Source organism: Monodelphis domestica, chromosome 2, assembly GCF_027887165.1.
Source record: "Monodelphis domestica isolate mMonDom1 chromosome 2, mMonDom1.pri, whole genome shotgun sequence".
Lineage (NCBI taxonomy): Eukaryota > Metazoa > Chordata > Mammalia > Didelphimorphia > Didelphidae > Monodelphis > Monodelphis domestica.
The window spans coordinates 498,833,339-498,840,756 of record NC_077228.1 but is presented as its reverse complement, the minus strand read 5'-3'; positions in this window follow the sequence as shown (position 1 = coordinate 498,840,756).

The window sequence follows — 7,418 nt, the reverse complement described above, 5'->3', positions numbered from 1 at the left end:
CAGGAGACACAGCTCTCTAGGAGGAAGGATGCCTTTCACAACTCATGGGCATGTGGCAATACAATTCCTGACATTCTCTAATCTCACATGTTGATTTATGGCAATGCATGGAGTATTCAGATAAGAAGGGATGTTTAAAAACTTCAATTCTATTTGACTCATTTTATAGATGAAGGCACTGTTGCCTTGAGGCCTAATGACATAAAGTCACAGAAGTAGTAACTCGATTTGTTATTATTATTGATTTGTTTCAGTCATGTCTAACTCTTCATGGCTTCATTTGGGGTTTTCTTGTCAAAGATCCCAGAGTGACTGACCATTTTCTTTTCCAGTTGATTTTACAGATGAGGAAACTGAGGCAAACAAAGTTATTTACTTTGCTCAGCATCAAATAGCTAGTAAGGATCTGAGGTTGGATTTGAACTCAGGTCTCCCTTACCATGCCTGGTCCTCTCTCCACTTTGCCACCCAGATGACCAGTAAGTTGATTAGCTAGGGATTAAACCATGCTCCCACTAAATAAAGTCCATATTCTTTTCTTTATGCCATGTCAATGCAGATCTGAGGCAACTTTTCTAGTAAAATAGGATCCCGATGAAGCTTTCTGTTGGGCATATTCTTTGTAAAGATTGGGAAACCTCTGCTCAAACAGGAGCTTAGAGAATTGCCATGAAGTCTAATAATTGAGTAAAAGCTCTAGGGGCTTCCATAATTAAGCGTCTGTCTACTTCAAGAAGTTTCCACATGACTCTATGTCCTTTTGTTCTATATGTGATTCAGGGTAAGAATGTGGAAAGAGCACTTAAGTTAGAGTCAAAGGACCTTAATTCAAATTCTTACTCTGTCTTTTCTTCGATGTGTGAGTTAGGGCAAACCACTTCCACTCCCAGGCTTTAGATTCCTCATCTATAAAAGGAAGGGACTAGAATGCATGACCTCTAATATCTTTCATCTTCATGCATATAATCCCATGATTGCCTCCTGGGATCATTTCACTTAATCCTTAGCTTCACCTAGATTTGTTTCTATGGGGTATCTACCTTTTACCTCCATGCATGTACACCATCCCTCAACTGAGACCCTCAAATCTTCTCCCCCATATCTCTCTCCCAGGTCTAAGACCCACTCCTCCCCTAACTATAGCATCACCTTTTCAGAGGGCAATCCATAAATTGTAAATAGCCACTTATCCATCCATTCATCCATCCATCCATCCATCCATCCATCCATCCATCCATCCATCTATCCACTCTTTCATCTTTCCATCCATGCATTCATTTGTACAATAATTAGTTGTTGAGAACAAAATTTAAAAAGTTTCCGAGAAGAAAAGAGATGAATGAGACACAGCTCCTGTCACTAATATACTAAGAAGCATTTGGGGCAGAATTTCAACTCAGAATTTGTAATCTGATCAAGAGATAAATTTACAAATAACAGTAATTTATTATAAGATAAGATTAAATACCATAAGAAGTATACAGAATCCATGCCACAGAATTTAGGACAGTGAAAGATTATTTTTGGCCCTTTGAATGTGGTTCCATATTGCTCTCCAGAATGGTTGTATCAGTTCACAGTTCCACCAGCTATATCAGTGTCCCAGTTTTCCCACATCCCTGTCAACATGTATCATTTCCCGTTTTGGTCACATTAATCAATCTGATAGGTGTGAGATGGTATTTCAGAGTTTTTTTTTCCATTTTTTTAAATTTAAATTTTTAAATTTTATTTAATTGATTAATTTAGAGCATTTTTCCAGGCTTACAAAAAATCATTCTTTCCCTCCCTTTCTCCCCCCAATTCCCTCCCATATCTGATGCACAATTCCACTGGTTTTTACATGTGTTTTTGGTCAAGACCTATTTCCATATTATTAATATTTGTACTACGGTGATCATTTAGGGTTTATAACCCCAATTATATTCCCATTGACACAATTTGCATTTCTCTAATCAATAGTGATTTGGAACATTTTTTTATGTGACTATTGATTGTTTTAATTTCTTCCTCTAAGAACTGTCTTTATATTCGTTGCCCATTTTTTAATTGGAGAATTTTTTGCTTTCAATTTTCTTTATTTTTTAGAAATGAGGACTTTGTCAGAGTCCACTATAAATTTTCCCCCTCAAAGTTGTTGTTTTCCTTCTAATCTCAGTTGTATTGGGTTTTGTTTTACCTAAACCTTTTTAATTTAATGTAATCAAAATTATCAATTTCATTTTTGTAATGTTCTCTGCCTTGTCTGGTCATAAATTCTTCCCTTCTCCATAGATCTGACAGGTAAACTATTTTATGTTCTCCTAATTTGCTTATGGTAGCTCTCTTTATGTCTAAATTATATATTAATTCTAAGCTTATTTTGGTATAGGATGTGAGATATTGGTCTACACCTTGTTTCTACCATACTATTTTCCAGTTTTCCCAGCAGTCTCTGTGAAATAGTGAGTTAATTCCCTCAAAGCTCTCTTTCTTATCCAGTACCAGATTGTTTTGATGATTACTACTTTACAGTATAGTTTGAAATCTGGTATAGCTAGGTCTCCAGCTTTCATATTTTTAATTGAATTCCTTGATATTCTTGGCCTTTTGTTCTTCTACATGAATTTTGTTGTTATTTTCTAGTTCTATCAAATAATTTTTGGATAGCTTGATTGATATTTTCTATTTTTGTCTCAATTAACATTATGTTTATATTCTTTCCCCCTAAGGACTGTGATCATCTTTTCCCATCATAACATGTTGACTTTTTTTGTATATACACATATTTCTTAATTCTTTTTTATTTATTACATACCTGTGACTCTGCAAAAATATCCAAACATCCTAGAATACATATATCTTCCTCATCTCCTAGCATACAGGTGTCTCCTGGTCAATCACATGGTCATTTTACTGGTCTTATAAAAACCTAAAATCACCACTTATTTGTATTGTAGGTAATATAAAAAGATTTCTTTTTACTACAAAGTATCTTCACTTATCTAAGGGTATTTGTAATCTGATTCTTTAGAAAAAAGAGTTTCTTTTGTTTACAAAAGCCAGCATCTCTTTTTGTTTTTGTTTTTACATTTAATGTTGCAGGATGCTATGGCAAAGGCAATTGGGATAAAGTAAGGGAATCCAGGTCAGAGTCCTGGCTTTGCTCTTTATTTCCTGCCAAGAGACCTTGTTTAAATCACTCTAATTTTCAGTCTCAATGAATCTTTTGATATTATTAAATGAGTTATACCTGTGGATAACTTTGTATAGTACTCTTTGCATTCCTGCTGAGTCCAGTAATGATAGTGATATTGATGATGTTGGTGATGGTAAACGGAATGATGATCAGATGAGATAAAGGGTGTAACTGAGTTTTCCAATAGTGAAGCACTATTTGAATTCCTGTTTACTCGAGGTGCCTATCCATGATGAAGAAGCTAGCAATGATAATGATGAAAGCAGGAAAGGATCCAGTCCTGTTTGTCACCTAGTCCCCACCCCACAAGTCAACTACAATTCTAGAGACTCAGTACAAAGTCTTTGATTAGGGAGCCTTGGGGAATTTTTAAGACACCCCACCATACCCTCTCCAGTGAAAGATTAGAGTTGGGTTTAGTGGTTAATTTCACATGTAACTCATTCTCTCAGTTTGGTGGCAAGAAGATGGTTCAGGTGGTTTCTATGAGTCCCTCTGATATCAGGAGTGAGGAAGGATTTCTTCATGTTATTATTTATGGAAGAGATAAGGCTCTTTATAGAGACAAAAGGCCCAGAATGGAAGGGTCTAGGGAGTAGGTTTTAGGTTCTGCCAATATAATACCTGTCAATAATAAGAGTGGTTGGGAAAACCAGGTTGGAGGAAGAAGAAAACATCTGATTATATAGCCTGGATGATTAGGAACAGTTGTTCACTTTAAGCTTTTTCTCCCTCTGCTGGAGGGAGTTTTATTGACCTCATCATATATAGTGTAAGAGTTATAAGGCATAGAATTTTGACCGGAGAATCAGGAAAATCTGAGGTTGAATCCTGTCTTACCCTCTTGCTCACTGTTTTTCCCCCCAGCCTCGGTGGCCTTATCTGTTCAACAGGAATAATGCCACTTACTTTAGATTTCTTGTGAGGATCACACGAGATCATGTAGGTAGTGTGCTTTTAACTTTCACTCACTATACAAATGCTAGGATGATGATGATGTGATCATGTGAAGGAGTCATGTAGCTTGTGTAGCTCCCTTTTTCAGTGCAAGGTTCTATGTTTGGCATAGGGTCTTTCCCCCAGTATTTCCCATTAAGAAGATGAGGAGGAGCTGGCCAGATAGACCATCTTTCACCAAACCTATGGATGTTGAGGAGACACAGGAGAAAAAATCCAAAAGTCTTTTCTCCAGAGTCCAATTCCAGTTTTGAATAATGTGTTCTTTACCTCAACATCTCACAAGTCCTACCTCTTTCTTTTCTATTGAGGAACTTTCTGCTAAGGAGTTGGAATCTTTAGATTTCTCTTTCTTGTGTCTGCCTCCATCTACCAAACCTGCCCATGCTGCTGGTCTTGGCTTCCCTGGTGAGCACTGCTTCTTTATTGCTGTTTTCTTCATTTTCTCTAGAATTGATCAGTCCCCTAGTTATAGGGAGATCTTTTTTGTTGGTGGCCCTATTTCAATCAGAAAACTTTGGTTGTTACTTGTTTTATGGTAGTTTAAATTTAATATTTAAATTAAACAAAACTATTATCTATCTTTTTCAGCTTTTCCTTTGACGATAAAAGAGAAGAAAAATAATGTTTGTTATTATTTATTATAAATTTTGAATTTAAGTACTAGTAAAAGTCAGTTAATGCATTAATCTGTCATTCTAGATGAGCAATTTTAGTGGTGCCTCATAGAGGGAAGGGGCTCTAAAGGAGAGAGTTGGATTAGGTAAACTCTGAGCAAACTTAAAGCACAGTCACTGCCATTGGAGTCCTTCATGGCAAGGGTTGATGCTATGGGCATGTCGCAAATGACTTGCTACCTGTCTTAGTGGTCAGGATTTGAAGCATACAAGTAAAATTCCTTCATTTTCCACCAAAATGTTTTTCTCAACTTGGCATTGACTTCACAGCATCATGACTGACTGTTAGAGTTCACAGGGGCCTGAGTGACCAGACTTCCTTAGAGGCACCCCTAGAGCACAGTAGGGGAAATTTAACCTTGCTTTGGGGGGCTTAACTAATGAGAATGAATGAGCATTGAGATGAGGATTCCTCAGACATTATGAACTACTTGATAAAGAATGGAGTTATCCTTTAACTCTGGTATATTTTATTTGATTTTACTGTCATTTAAAAATAAATCCATCCTTACCCCCTACTCAATGAGATATCCCTTAGAACAGGGAATAAAAAGAAGAAAGAAACTTGCAAAACCAACTAACAGGCCAACCAAAGCTGTCATTATATGCTCTATTCCATATTCAGAGTCTTCCATATCTCCAAGAATGAGAAGAATTTTCTCATTTCTCTGTTACTAAGCTCAGTCATTAAGTAAATTATCTTATAATATTGTTTTTGCAGTGGTAAATGATAAGGAAAAATGAAAAGGCCAATAAATGTTCAGAAAGGTTGTATGGTAGTAGAGACAGAAAATAGGTCCTAGGGGTTGAACCTGGCTCTGGAATTGGGAACCTCCATTAAGAAGAATATGGGTTCTAAAAAGATGATGGCAGACCTCATAAACATTACAACTTTTCTGATATCTGGGGATCATAACCAATGAAAAAGGGCAGCCCAGTGCCAGAGAATGCATTATTTTTAGTATTTATTTTTCAATATCATATTTTCTAAATTACATGTAATAACAATTTTTGACATAATTTTTCTGAAATGATAAGATCCAAATTATCTCCCTCCTTCACTTCCATCCCTCTTCCCAGAAATGGTAAACAATTTGAATTGGGCTCTACATATATGATCATGCAAAACATTTCCATATTGGTCTTATTGTGAGAGAGTACTCATATAAAACCAAAAACCCAGAAGCAAAACACAAACTGAAGTGAAAAATAATATGCTTTATTTGCATTTGGACTCCCACAGTTCCTTATCTGGAAGTGGATAGCATTCTTTCTCATAAGTCCTTCAGAATTTTCTTGGATCATGGTATTGCTGAGAAGAGCTAAGTCTTTCACAGTTGATCATCATTCAATATTGCTGTCACTGTGTACAGTGTTCTCATGATTCTGCTTACTTCTCTCTATATTAGATCATGTACATATTTCCAGGCTTTTCTGAAATCATCCTGCTCATTGTTTCTTATAGCACAATAATATTCCATTACAATTACATGTAACAATTTGTTCAGCCATTCTCCGATTGATGAACATCCTCTCAATTTCTAATTCTTTGCCATCACAAAAAGTGCTGCTAAAATTTTCTTGTTCAAATAGGTAATTTCCTCCTTTTTGGGGGGATCTCTTTGGGATACAAACTTAGTTGTGGTGTTACCAGATTAAAGGCTATGCACAGTTTTATAGCCCTTTGGCATAATTCCAAATTGTTCTCCAGAATGGTTGTATCAATTCACAATTCCATCAGCAATGCATTAATGTCCCAAGTTTGTCACATTCCCTCCATCATTTATTAGTTTCCTTTATTGTCTTATTGGCCAATCTGATAGGTATGAGGTGGTACCTCAGAGTTGTTTTAATTTATATTTCTCTAATCCATATTGATTTGGAACATTTTTTCTTATGATTATTGATAGCTTTGATTTCTTCATCTGAAAACTGATTGTTCATATCCTTTGACAATATGTCAATTGAGGAATGAATTGTGTTCTTAATATTTGATTCAATTCTTTATCTATTTGAGAAATGAGGCCTTTCCCAGAGAAATTTGCTGTAATTTTTTTTTTACATTTTGTTGTTTCCCTTCTAACCTTGGTTATATTGATTTTATTTGTGAGACCCCTTTTAAATTTGATATAATACAAATTATTCACTTTACATCTAGTAATTTTCTCCATATTTGTTTACTCACAAATTCTTCTCTTTTCCATATATCTGACAGGCAAACTATTCCATGCTCCACTAATCTGCTTATGTTATAACCCTTTATGTCTAAATCACATGTCCATTTTGACCTTACCTTGCTAGAGAGTGTGAGATATTGGTCGATGCCTACTTTCTGTCATATTGTTTTCCAGTTTTCTCAGCAGTTTTTGTCAAATAATAAATTCTTATTCCAAAATCTGGGATCTTTGGGTTTATCAAACACTGGATTGCAATGGTCAATTACCATTGTATTTTGTGAATCAAGTCTATTCCAGTGATCTACCATTCTATTTCTTTGCCAGTACCAGATTGTTCTGAAGATTATTGCTTTATAGAACAGCTTGAGATCTGCCATTGATAAGTCATCTTCCTTCATGTTTTTTTTTTCATTAATTCCCTTGATTTGT